Below are 14,293 nucleotides of genomic sequence, written 5' to 3'. Positions count from 1 at the left end.
TTTATGCCTAAGTCATGGACCAATTTTAATCTTATTTTGGTAAATGGTGTTAAGTGTGGGTCCATATATATTTTCTGCCATATTAATTTCCAGTTTTCCCAACAGTTTTTATTCAAATAATGAATTATCCCAAATGTTGGTATCTTTGGGTTTGTCAAACACTAGATTGCTATAGTTGTACCCTATTTTGTCCTGTGTACCTAATCTGTTCCAATGATCGACTAGTCTATTTCTTAGCCAATAGCAAATAGTTTTGGTGACTGCTGCTTCATATTATAGCTTTAGATCAGGTACAGCTAGACCACCTTCATCTGACTTTTTTTCATTACTTCCCTTGAAATTCTCGACCTTTTATTCATTCATATGAATTTTGTTGTTATTTTTTCTAGGTCATTTTAATAGTTTCTTGGGAGCATGATTGGTATAGCACTAAATAAATACATTAGTTTGGGGAGTATTGTCATCTTTATTATTATATTCGCTCAGCCTATCCACAAGCTCTGAATGTTTTTCCAATTATTTAAATCTGACTTTATTTTTGTGGCAAGTGTTTTGTAATTTTGCTCATATAATTCCTGACTTTTCTTTGGTAGTTGGATTCCCAAATATTTTATACTCTCGACAGTTGTTTTGAATGGAATTTCTCTTTGTATCTCATGCTATTGCATTTTGTTGGTGATGTATAAAAATGCTGTGGATTAATGTGGATTTATTTTGTATCCAGCAACATTGCGAAAGTTGTGAATTATTTCTAATAACTTTTTATTAGAATCTTTTGGGTTATCTATGCCATCATATTATCTGCAAAGAGTTACAGTTTGATTTCCACATTACCTACTCTTATTCCTTTAATCTCTTTCTGGCATTTCTAATACAATATTGAATAGTAATGGTGATAGTAGGCAAACTTGTTTCACACCTGATCTTACTGGGAAAGGTTCCATTTTATCTCCATTACATATTATGCATACTGACAGTCTTAAATATATGTTCCTGACTATTTTAAGGAATAGTCCATTTATTCCTTTACTTTCAAGAGTTTTTAGTACTAATGAATGTTGTATTTTATCAAATGCTTTTTCTGCATCTATTGAGATGATCATATGGTTGTATTTTATCAAATGCTTTTTCTGCATCTATTGAGATGATCATATGGTTTTTATTAATTTGATTATTAATATGGTCAATTATATTAATAGTTTTCCTAATATTAAATCAGCCCTACATTCCTGTTATAAATCCTACTTGATCATAGTATATTATCCTAGGGATGATTTTCTGAAGTCTTTTTGCTTATATCTTATTTAAGATTTTAGTATCAATATTTATTAAGGATATTGACCTATACTTTTCTTTTTCCATTTCTTGTTAATTAGTATGGCAGAAACCAGGCACTGACCCAGATCTAATACCCTCTACCAAGATAAGGTTGAAATGGATTCATGATTTAAACATAAAGAGCTATATTATAAATAAATTAGAAGAAAAAGGGTAGTCTATCTCTCATATCTGTGAAGAAGGAAGGAATTTTTGTCCAAACAACTACAATTCATTATGAAATACAAAAGATATTTCTGATTTTATTAACTTAAAATACAATGAGTATCACACCATAATATTCTCATTTGATTGCATTTTGTTTTCTTTCTCGTTTTCCTTTTTTGATCTTATTTTTCTTGTGCAGCATGATACCTGTGGAAATGTGCATGGAAAAAGTGTGCATATTTAACATACTTTAGATTACTTGCTGTGTGGGGGATGAGATAAGGGGAAGAGAGAAAAATTTTGGAATGCGGGGTTTTCCTGTAGTGAATGGAGAAAATTATTTATGCATAGTTTTGAGAATAAAAAGCTTTAATAAAAAATTAGAAAAAAACATTCCTATATGTTACAAATAAAATCCAGCAATTGAATTAGCAAGAGATATTGATTAAAATTAACTCTAGACAACATAAAATATTTGGAAATATGCCAGCAAAATAAATTCAGGAATTATATGAACAAAATTATAATTAAAAAGGAACTTTTTACACAAATAAAATCAGATTTAAATGATAGGAAAATGGTTCCTTGTTCTGAATAGGCAGGATTTATTTTGTATAAATTAACATTTAATTTATGTTAAATTTTATTTTTAATATAAATAACATAATAAATAACATAACATAATATAAATGACCAATTTTACCTAATTTATGCACTACAAGAAATGATGAATTTTATGATATTAGAAAAAAACCACGTAGATATACTTTCAATGAAATAAGGAAGAACAACCTTTGCAAAGCCAGGAGAACATTCTCTACAGTAACAGCAATATTATTTTAAGGAAATTCAGATACCCAAACTAACTACAATGTTCTTGTGAAGCAAGAGACTATATGCATCCAGAGAAAGAATTGATAAATAAAAGTATATATAAAATCATTCTACACACACACACACACACACACACACACACACATACACACACACATGCATACATACTTTTTGCTAATTGCAGCTATCTCAGGGGAAGGAGAAAAAAAGAGAAAAAAGGGAATAAGAAAGCTACATAATTACTTCTATACATACATACATACATACATATATATATATATATATATATATATATATATATATATATATTTAAAAGGAATAAGAAATGTTCATGCACCAAACTTAGAGTATGAAAATAATAAGACGACATATCAAAACCTATGGGAGGGAGTCAAAGAAGTTCATAGCTCATATTTCTAAATAGCTACATGAATAAAATAAAGAAATAGGAAATCAGTGAATTGGACATGCAACTAAAAAAACTGAGAAAAAGAACAAATTAAAAACCCCAATTAAGTGTCAAATTAGAAATTCTGAAACTCAAAAGAAATATCAGTAAATTTGAAACTAAAAATACTATTGAACTACTTAATAAAACCAAGAGGTGCTTTTATTAAAATGCCAACAAAATAGATAAACCTTTAACTAATTTGGTTAGAAAATTAAAAGAAAAAAATTCACCAGCATAACAAATGAGAAGGGCAAACTTGCCACCAATGAAAAAAGAAATTTTGTAAGCAATAATTAGGAGCCATTTTGTCTAACTGTCTGGCAGCAAATCTGTCAATATAACTGAAATGGATGAATATTTACAAAAACATAAATTGCCCATTAATAGAAGAGATAATAAACTACCTAAATAGTCCCATTTTAGAAAAAGAAATTGAATAAATTACTATTGAACTCCCTAAGGAAAAAAATCTCCATGTCCAGATGGATTTACAAGTAAATTCTATCAAACATTTAAGGACCAATTAATTCCAATACTAGGAGTTCTACCAAATCCCTCCTATGATGAAAATATAGTACTCATATGAAAACAAGAAGAGCCAAAACAGAGAAAGGAAATTACAGATCAATCCCCCTAATAAATATTGATGCAAAAATTGTAAATAAAATACTAGCCAAGAGATTACAGAAATTTATCAGCAGGATAATTCACTATGACCAAGGAGAATTTAGACTAGTAGTGCAGAACTGGTTAAATTATCAGAAAATATATTGCCATAATCTACTATATCAATAACAAAAGCAACATAAATCATATGATAATCTCAGCAGATGCATGGAACTTTTGACAAAATACAGCACCTATTCCTAAAAAATATATAGAACATAAGGATGAAGGGAACTTTCCTTAAAATAATAAACAGCATTGATATAAAATCAACAACAAGCATTATTTGTAATGGAAAGAAGCTGGGATGCATTTTTAGTAAGATCAGGGCTGAAACAAAGATTCCCAACTTCACAGCTGTTATTCAATATTGTATTAAAAATATTGATTTTGGCCCCAAAATAGAAAAAATAAATTAAAGGAATAACAATATTAAATGAGGAAACAAAACTATCACTCTTTGCAGATGATATGACGATATAATAAAAAATTCCTAGAAAATCATCCAAAAACCTACTCAAAAAATTATCAGCTTTAGCAAAATTGAAGTATATATATAATAAACCCACAAAAATCAAAAGCATTTCTCTTCATTACTGACAGAGCCCAGCAGTAACAGATAGAAAGAGCAATTTCCTTTAAAACAACTAGACAATTCAAATATTTGGGGATCAATCTGTCAAGGCAAAACTAGGAAGTGTATGAATACTCTTAAAAAACACTTCTCACATAAATAAAGTCATATCTAAACACTGGAAAAAAAAAACAATTGTTAATGGGTAGGCCAAAATGATATATTAAAAATGAAAATTCTGCCTAAATTGATCTACTTGTTCAGTGCCATACCAATCACACAGCAAAAACATTATTTTATGGAACTAGAAAAAATATATAAAAATTAATCTCAAAAAAAAAGGTCAAGAATATCAAGGAATTAATGGAAAAAAATACAAAGGAAGGTGGCTTAGCAGTACCAGTTCTAAAACTATATTATAAAGCACGAGTCATCAAAACCCATTTGGTATTGGTAAAAAAAAAAAAAGAAAAGAAAAAAAAGTGGTGGATCAATGGAATAGATGAATAGATTAGATACACACAATACAATAGTGAAAACCAATAGTAATCTAGTACTTGATTAACTTCCAAACTCCAGCTTCTGGGATAAGAACTCACTATTTCATAAAAATTCCTGAAAAAAAGAGAAAATAATATGTCAGAAACTTGACATAGACCCATATCTCACACCCCATACCAAAATAAATTCAAAATGGATACATGATTTCAGCATAAAGGATAATATCATAAGCAAATTAGTAAAGCAAAGAATAATTTAATTATCAGATCTTTGGAGAAGGAAGGAACTAGAGTACATTATAAAAAGCAAAATATAGACAACTCTGATCACATTAAATTGAATTTTTTTTTCAGAATCAAAACCAATGGAAACAAGATTAAAAGGAAAGTACAAAGCTGGGAAAACAGTTTACAGCTAGTTTCTAATAAAAATCTCATTTTTAAAATATATAAAGAACTGTGTCAAATTTATAAGAATACAATTCATTCTCCAATTGATAAATGGTCAAAGGATATGAAAAGACAATTTTTAGATTATGAAATTAAAGACTTATATTTTCATCTGAAGAAATGCTTTGAATCACTATTGATTAGAGAAATGTAAATTAAAACAACTCTGAGCTGCCATTGGCTAAGATAACAGAAAAAGATAATGATAAGTGTCAAAGAGAATGTGGGAAAACTTGGACACTAATGCATTTTTGGTGGATTTGTGAAATACTCCAACCATTTTGCAGAGCAATTTGAAACTCTGCCTATGGGGTTATAAAACTGTGCAAATCTTTTGACCCAGAAGCGCCATTATTATGTCTGTATCCCAAGAAAATCATAAGAAGGAGGAAAGGATCCACATGTGCAAAGCAATTTGTAGCAGCTCTACTTTTTAAGAATTTACTTTAAAGTGAATTTCTTTTTCCATTTTGCCAATTGTTCTTTTCAACATATTCTCCTTACCATTTGGCACAGTCTATTGTTTCAAGGTATTCTTTTCTTCAGTATCTTTTTTTGCATCACTTTATAAGATATTGACTCATTTTTCCTTCTCATTTCTCTTACTGATTTTTCCTCTACCTCTTTTCCTAGATTTTCAAATTCCTTTTTGAGTTTTTCCATTGCCTGAAACCTATATATATTTTTCTTGGAGATTTTAGATGTAGGAGTTCTAAATTTATTATCTTCTGAGTATGTGTTTTAATTTTTTCTTGTCACCATAGTAATTTTTTGTAGTCAGAATTTTTCTGTTATTTGCTTATATTTCTTTTTTTAAATTTTTTAAATTTTTTATTTTTTTTATTCATTTTTCCAAATTATCCCCTCCCTCCCTCCACTCCCTCCCTCCAATGGCAGGTAATCCCATACATTTTACATGTGTTACAATATAACCTAGATACAATATATGTGTGTAAATACCATTTTCTTGTTGCACATTAATTATTAGCTTCTGAAGGTATAAGTAACCTGGGTAGATAGACAGTAGTGCTAACAATTTACATTTGCTTCCCAGTGTTCCTTCTCTGGGTATAGTTATTTCTGTCCATCATTGATCAACTGGAAGTGAGTTGGATCTTCTTTATGTTGAAGATTTCCACTTCCATCAGAATACATCCTCATACAGTATTGTTGTTGAAGTGTATAGTGATCTTCTGATTCTGCTCATTTCACTCAGCAACAGTTGATTTAAGTCTCTCCAAGCCTCTCTGTATTCCTCCTGCTGGTCATTTCTTACAGAGCAATAATATTCCATAACCTTCATATACCACAATTTACCCAACCATTCTCCAATTGATGGACATCCATTCAATTTCCAGTTTCTAGCTACAACAAAAAGAGCTGCCACAAACATTTTGGCACATACAGGTCCCTTTCCACTCTTTAGTATTTCTTTGGGATATGATCCCAATAACATCAATGCTATTTGCTTATATTTCAAGCCTATAACTTGACTTGCCTTACTGTACACAACTTTAAGCATTTTGTCCAACCATTTTTAAAAACACTTCTAAGGGACCTTAAGTTTTCTGTTCTTCCTAGGTTTTATGATCTTAGAAAAAGGTTTTTACTATTCTCCTGCTTTGCTCTGTACTGATCACAGCAGTTTTCTGCCCTGGAACTGTGTGGAACTACCCTGATCCATTATGGCCACAATCTCTGGTGTGCTAGTGTTGCTCTAGCCATTCAGGACTTGGAACCTATTCTGAGTATGGCCAAAGCCACAATTTTGCCTCAGGGTTAGCCAAGGGACCTTTGTAATCTCCTTTAGGCCAGTTCTTTGATCCCCTTACCATTTGTGGATTGAGAGCTCTGATAGTCACTATGCTGCTGATTCAGTCACTCTTAAAGCTTGTTTCTGGTTTGCTGAAGCCTGGTTTCTGCTTGTACAATATGAGCTTATCCTTCTGCAACATACTTTTCCTGTTGACCTTGGTTGTTATTGGCTGGAAAATTATTTCACTTTATCACTTTGCTGATTCTGCCAGTCTAGAATTTTTTAGACTTATTATTTAAAGACATTTAGAGAGCTTTGGGGGAGAACTCAGGTGAATTCCTGCCTTTACTCTTCCACCTTGGCTCTACCTTCTAAGGACCCTTTTTCAATGCTGATCTTTCTTTGTCTATATATTTTTGGGGTTGTTTATCTTCTCCTTTGAGATTTTCTTGTCCTCTAAATGTTTATGACAGGAGGAGCTTCTCTTAATTCTCATCTGTTGGGAACATAATATGTTACTTTGCTTTACTTCTGCTAGACATTTTCTTCTCGTCTTGTAAGAGGATGATGATGATTCAAGGAAACTGAGAGGCAGTTGCTGTTCTCTGACTTCCCCACTGAGAAGCTGTTGCATTTTCTGACCTCTCTTCTTCCTTGTGCCTCCAATTTATTTCTCCAGTCCACAAGCAATGCCTGTGTCAGTAAAGGCTGCTTTGCAACTCCTTCAGATGTTTTACTGCTGTGGAGGCTCTTGGAGAATTTACCTGCCCCTTATAGTGCACTTACACATGGTCTTTAACAATTCCTCATTTTTGGTTTTAAACCAATTATTTTCCCCCCACAGCATAGTCAGTTAATGTCTGCATGCTAGACAGTGCAAACAGCATTATAATGGGTGGTGAATCTGGTGAAATGTCATGGAAACAAACTTTCAAACAGAGAAGAGGACTATAGTCAGAACAGGCATTTAAGTCTCTCATCAGATCCTGGCTCAGTCCTTTGATGTATTGGCCCATTTAATTACCCTGACTACTTGGTATCTTCACTCTATTCTTCCCCATGGGTTCCATAGTGTAGTGGTATACAGATAGACGGTGTGACTTATCACTCAAGAGAAGTAGTAGCATTAGGTTTACTGATACACACTCTTGATATGCAATTTGGTGATATTTGCCCAGATTTTGATTCCCAGCAACAGAATCCAGGAATATTATGGACTGCAGCTGTTATAGCTGACTGTCCTATGCTCAATATCTATAGAAATGGCATACTATTGAAAGCGTTGGTAGACACAAGTGCAGATCACACAGTCATTAGAGGTGTCAATTGGGCCAGTCATTGGCCAAAGATTAAGGCACACACCTATATGTCTGGTATAGGAGGATCAATACCAGCTGAAATTAGTGCTACCTCTTTGATATGGAAATTTGAAGATGAAAGAGAAGTTATTACTCCTTTTGTAGTAGGAAAAAATCCCCAACAATCTAAGAAGAAGATATATCTTACAACAGTTAAGATTACAAATGAGTACTTTGGCTTTTTAGGCAGAGCTGTTGTTGAATGCCTGCCTGCACTCTCACCTGTTCCCATTCAATGCAAAACTTATTAAAAAATCTTGTCCATCAGAGAGACAGAGAAGACCCTTGAAATGAATGAAAAGACCTAAGAAATATTGCTGACTGTGCCTACCACTGAAAGAGCATGGCAGTTATGGCAATTGACTCATGAACAACAACAACAAAAAAAAATTGTTGATAAGACTGTTGCAGGACTTAAAACCAGCAGGAATCATTGGATTCTCTGAGACATGATGAGACTGTTGTAGAACTTCAAAATCTGCAGGAACCATTGGATTCCCTGAGGCATGAAGTAAAGAGCAATAGATTGGTTTTGGGCTATCTCTTGGCTACTGAAGGAAGTGTATGTGTGATTGTTATTTATATACCCTCCTTCAAGGACTTATGGACATGTATATTCATATCATTTATTATATCACTATATTGATTCATGTTTTTTGTTACATCACTACTAGCTTGAGTTATGTTACTATGTCCTTGTGTAATACCTCCCATGCTGATGGATTTATGTATACTTGTTTCAATTTCATCCCAGAGAAACCCATTAACAATATCTGGTTTGACTCCCCATTTCCCTTTGGTGTTTTCATCTCCCTTCCTAAGAAGTCAGGGAGAGAGTGATCACTCCATTTTTGGTTTTTTCATTCCCTTCCTAAGAAATCAGGTAGGGCATGACCATCTGTGTTCTAAAACAAAATAAATCAGAAGTTGTAGAGCTCTAGAAAGTTGAAAAGATGTGCTTAAATCTATGTCAGCAAGGTACTTATAGTTAAGTATACACTTAGTACTTAGTATGGTGATGTAATCTTTATACATGCTCAGAATGCTATAATGATGTAATCATACTGAAGTATTTAAGGACTGGGCCAACTAGGAATGCTCTCTGTCACAGTCCTTAGCCACAACTCTCAGCCACAGACAAAAGAGAGGACACCAGATTCCAGACTCCATCTTTGAACAGCCACGTGGCCTTCCTGCCTCCTTCCCTCCTTCACTAAGACCAAGGACTCAGGCTGATCCTGAGGTACTCCAGAGAACTAGTCCAGACCTTACATTCATTCTATTTAGTTATTCTTTCTCAGTTGTTTTTAATAGTTTTTCAAGCAAATCATGAACAAAACATATTGTTGTCCATGAAGGTTCAGTTCTAGACCTTTTTACCTATATAGATATAGTTATCATCTCTATATCTATATATAGACAGATATGCTATCTAACTTGATAGTTAGATCTTCCAATTTTTTTTCTGTATATACTATTTTTTTAGTTTCTGTTCTTAGTTATTTAGATCTTTCTCCCTTGTTTAGAACATGAATTCTATGAGGGCAGGATATGGTTTTGCTTTTCTTTATGTTAAATTAATAAAGTCTCTGAAAATTATAAGCATGTAATAAGTGGCACTAATTTAAAGCATTCTAGGCAATTATTAGTCTAATTATAACAGTGATGGAGAAGTTTGTTGTCTTATTCTTGAAAATGTCTATCACATAAACTTTTCTGAGAGTTACCAAATTATAAGACTACATCTACTTAGAATTTTTTTCATATGAGAACAGATGATAAAGATAGAAGGAATCTATAAATCACTGATAAAGATTAGAAAGTCTTGAACAAGAAATTGCAAGTTTTAGTAGTACAGATGGTATTTTCATCATCACTGACAATGAAATACTAAAGCTTCATAAGAGAAAAGCAGATGTGGGAACTGAACAATTGGTTAAGAAGATTAATTGTGAAAATGGATTTGAATTTTTTAGCCATAGGCTGATATATATGAATGTTTGGTTTCTTTCAGAGATGGAAGGAAAATAACAAGGGCTGGTAAAATATATATTTGGCTAGAATCATGTAAATCATAATCAAAATGTCTTTTAAATAAAATGAATAGTGAATGAAAACGTGTTCTTTCTTTTTGAATATCAATGTCTCTCTCTCTCATCTCTCTCTCTCTCGTTCCTCTCTCTCTCTCTCTCTCTCTCTCTCATTTCCTCCTTCTCTTCCTTTTCATCTAAACTTCTATTTTAAAATTCCATTTATCAGGCCAGACAAATATCATGCAGAATTCTTCTTGACCCTTACTTTCTCAACCATTCAGTTTCTTTATTGGAATATCATTTTTAGTTGTGGCTCTTTGTGATTAATGTTAAATTTAATATTGTTTACTTCATTCCCATTCTAGGATATACTGATATCTAATGTCATTTTTAAACTTTCTATGTAAGTATTTGTCCTTTAATTATGAATCCCATTTAAAGGTTTATTCCCTATCTATCTAGTCTAGCAACTGTAATATTTTCCTCTAAAATGTAATCTTCTCTGTAAGCAGGTTTCTTAGGAGGCTTCTGGAGGCAGCCTTAGTTTCAATTCACCTCTTCCCATTTGAAAAATTTTCCATGGGAGGGGGCAGAGCCAAGATGGCAGAGAACAGACATGACTTTCTGTGATCTTCTTTGACCTTTTTCAAGCCAACAGTTGATTAAGCCTCTAAACTAGTTTTGGAGTCAAAGAACTCACAAATATTTGGAATACAACACATTCCCAGAAGAAGATACTTTGGAAGAACTTTAGGACAGGTCTGTTTCAAATGGGCAGGGGGCAGTCTGCTGAGGCCAGAGTGCAATGTAGAGAGTCCTAGGGCAAGGAGCTGGGGTGAGGAGTGAGAGCATTGCAGCTTCCATGCACATGGCAATCTTCTGTGAACCTCTAAGTCTGTCTACTCTGTCCTAGATGTAAGCAGGTGGTTTGACAAATTTGCTGCAAAAGGCAAAATGTAATTCACTGAGCCCCATGGAAGAAGATAGCACCTAGCCAATTACCCGGAACTGGAAGTCAATCAGCAGAACTGCCCCAAGGCAAACTTAAGCCACTGTAGATCCTTTTCATTAATAGAAGACCTCAAGCTTTAAAAATTGAGCAAAAAGAACTCTCACCATGGACACCTTTTATGGAGAGAAAGAGAATAACAGACCTCAAATTCTGAGGTTCCTAAAGGCAAATCAACTCTAGATGAAGCCCCAAATGGAGATATTAGCTGGTCCCCATTTCACAAGGCTCCTTGAAAGATTTCATAAAAGATCTTAAAAGAGAGTTAGAATAAAAATGGGAAAAATGAATGAGATCTTTTCAAGGAGGGAGAGGAAAAACATAACTACCTACAAAGAGATTTGATGAAATGGAAACTCTTTACAAAATAGATATAAAAAAGATAACAATTCTTTGAAAACCAAAATTTGTGAAATGGAAAAAATGCAATGAACAAAATTCAATTGATCAAATACAAAAGAAGCTAAAGAAGGTAACAGAAGAAAATAATACACTAAAAATTACAATTAAACAAATGAAAGTGAATGACTCAATAAGACTAAGAATCAATCAAACAGAAACAAAAAAATGAAAAAAAATAGAAGAAAATATGGAATACCTCCTAGGGAAACAAATGAGCTGAAAAATAATTCTAATAGAGACGATCTAAAATTTTTGCATCGATATTCATTAGAAAGATTGGTCTATAATTTTATTTCTCTGTTTTTATCCTACCTGGTTTAGGTATCAGTACCATGTCTGCATCATAAAAGGATTTTGGTAGGAGTCCTTCATTCCCTATTTTTTTCAAATACTTTATATAATATTGGAGTTAATTCATATGTAAATTCATCTGGTCCTGTTTTTTTTTTTTTTTTTTTTTTTTGTTTTTTGTTTTGTTTTGTTTTTTTTTTTCCTTAGGGAGTTGACTAATAACTTGGTCTATTTCTTTTTTCTAAAATGGAACTGTTTAAGAAATTTATTTCTTCTGTTAATTTGGGCACTCTATATTTTTGTAGGTATCCCTCAATTTCACTTAGGTTATCAAATTATTGGCATAAAGTTGGGCAAAATAACTCCTGATAGTTACCTCTTCAATGGTGGATAGTTCTCCCTTTTCATTTTTGAGACTAAGAGCTTGATTTTCCTCTTTCTTTTTTCTAATCAAATTAACTAAAGATTTAATTATTTTATTATTTTGTTTTTTGGTTTTTTTCAAAAAAACCCACTCTAAGTTTATTTATTAATTCAATAGATTTTTACAATTCAATTTTATTGAACTCTCCTTTTATTTTTAGAATTTCAAGTTTGGTATTTGATTGGGGGGAATTTAATTTGTTCATTTTCTAGCTTTTTATTTTAGTTGTAAGCCTACTTTATTGATCTCTTTCTTGATTTTTTGCAAATAAGCTTTTAAGATTTTCTTGAATTCTGTGTTTTGAGAAAAATTTTTTTTCCAGTTCTGGTCTTTTCATTAGAAATAGATGACATTCACATATATCATTGGATAGCCATCTTCTTGACCCTGAAAGATAATCCTCATTTTACCTGGATAGCTTATTCTTGGCTGCAATCCAAGTTTTTCTGCTTTTTGGAATATCAGATTCCAGTACCTTCAATCCTTTAAGGTAGAACATGCTAGGTCCTGGGTAATCCTAATTATGGCTTCTGAGTACTTAAATTGTTTCTTTTTTTTTTCTGTTTGCAATATCTTTTTCTTTTTTTATTTTCTATATATTTTCTTTTTAAAATAATTTTATAATTATAACTTTTTTCACAGTACATATGCATAGGTAATTTTTTTTTTTTTTACAACATTATCCCTTGTACTCCCTTCTATTCTGATTTTTCCCCTCCTTTCCTCCCTCCCCTCCCCTAGATGGCAGGCATGCGGATACATATTAAATATCTTATAGTATATCCTAGGTAAATATATATATATTTGCAAAGGAAGAATTGTATTTGGAAGGTAAAAATAATCTGGGAAGAAAAACAAACAAAAGAAAATGCTCAGAGTTTACACTCATTTCCCAGTGTTCCTTTTCTGAGTGTAGCTGATTCTGTCCATCACTGATCAATTGGAATTGGATTAGCTCTTCTCTATGTTGAAGATATACACTTCCATCAGAATACATCCTCATACAGTATCATTGTTGAAGTGTATAATCATCTCCTAGTTCTGCTAATTTCACTCAGCATCAGTTGATGTAAGTCTCTCCAAGCCTCTCTGTATTCATTCTGTTGGTCATTTCTTACAGAACAATAATATTCCATAACATTGATATAGCATAATTTACCCAACCATTCTCCAATCGGTGGACATCCATTTATTTAGCAGTTTCTAGCCACTACAAAAAGGGCTGCCACAATCATTTTGGCACATACAGGTCCCTTTTCCTTCTTTAGTATTTCCTTGGGATATAAGTCCAGTAGTAGCACTGCTGGGTCAAAGGGTATGCACATTTTGATAACTTTTTGGACATAATTCCAGATTGCTCTCCAGAATTGTTGGTTTCTTTCACAACTCCACCAACAATGCATTAGTGTCCCAGTTTTTCCACAGCCCCTCCAACATTCATCATTATTTGTTCCTGTCATCTTAGCCAATATGACAAGTGTGTAGTGGTATCTCAGAGTTGTCTTAATTTGCATTTCTCTGATCAAAAGTGATTTGGAAAACTCTTTGATATGAGTGGAAATAGTTTTAATTTCATCATATGAGAATTGTCAGTTCATATCCTTTGACCATTTATCAATTGGAGAATGGCGTGATTTCTTATAAATTAAAGTCAATTCTCTTTTGGAGATGAGGCCTTTATCAGAATCTTTAACTGTAAAAATATTTTCCTAATTTGTTACTTCCCTTCTAATCTTGTTTGCATTAGTTTTGCTTGTGCAAAAGCTTTTTAATTTGATGTAATCAAAATTTTATATTTTGTGATCAATAATGATCTCTAGTTCTCCTTTGGATACAAATTCCTTCCTCCTCTACAAGTCTGAGAGGTAAACTATCCTATGTTCCTCTAATTTCTTTATGATATCGTTCTTTATGCCTAAATCTTGGACCCATTTTGGTCTTATCTTAATATGTGGTGTTAAGTGTGGATCCATGTCTAGTTTCTGCCATACAAATTTCCAGTTTTCCCAGCAGTTTTTGTCAGATAATGAATTCTTATGCCAAAAGTTAAGATCTTTGGG

The sequence above is a fragment of the Sminthopsis crassicaudata genome, chromosome 5, assembly GCF_048593235.1.
Source record: "Sminthopsis crassicaudata isolate SCR6 chromosome 5, ASM4859323v1, whole genome shotgun sequence".
Taxonomy (NCBI): domain Eukaryota; kingdom Metazoa; phylum Chordata; class Mammalia; order Dasyuromorphia; family Dasyuridae; genus Sminthopsis; species Sminthopsis crassicaudata.
The sequence above is the reverse complement of the archived record's forward strand: the minus strand, read 5'-3'. Positions refer to the sequence as shown.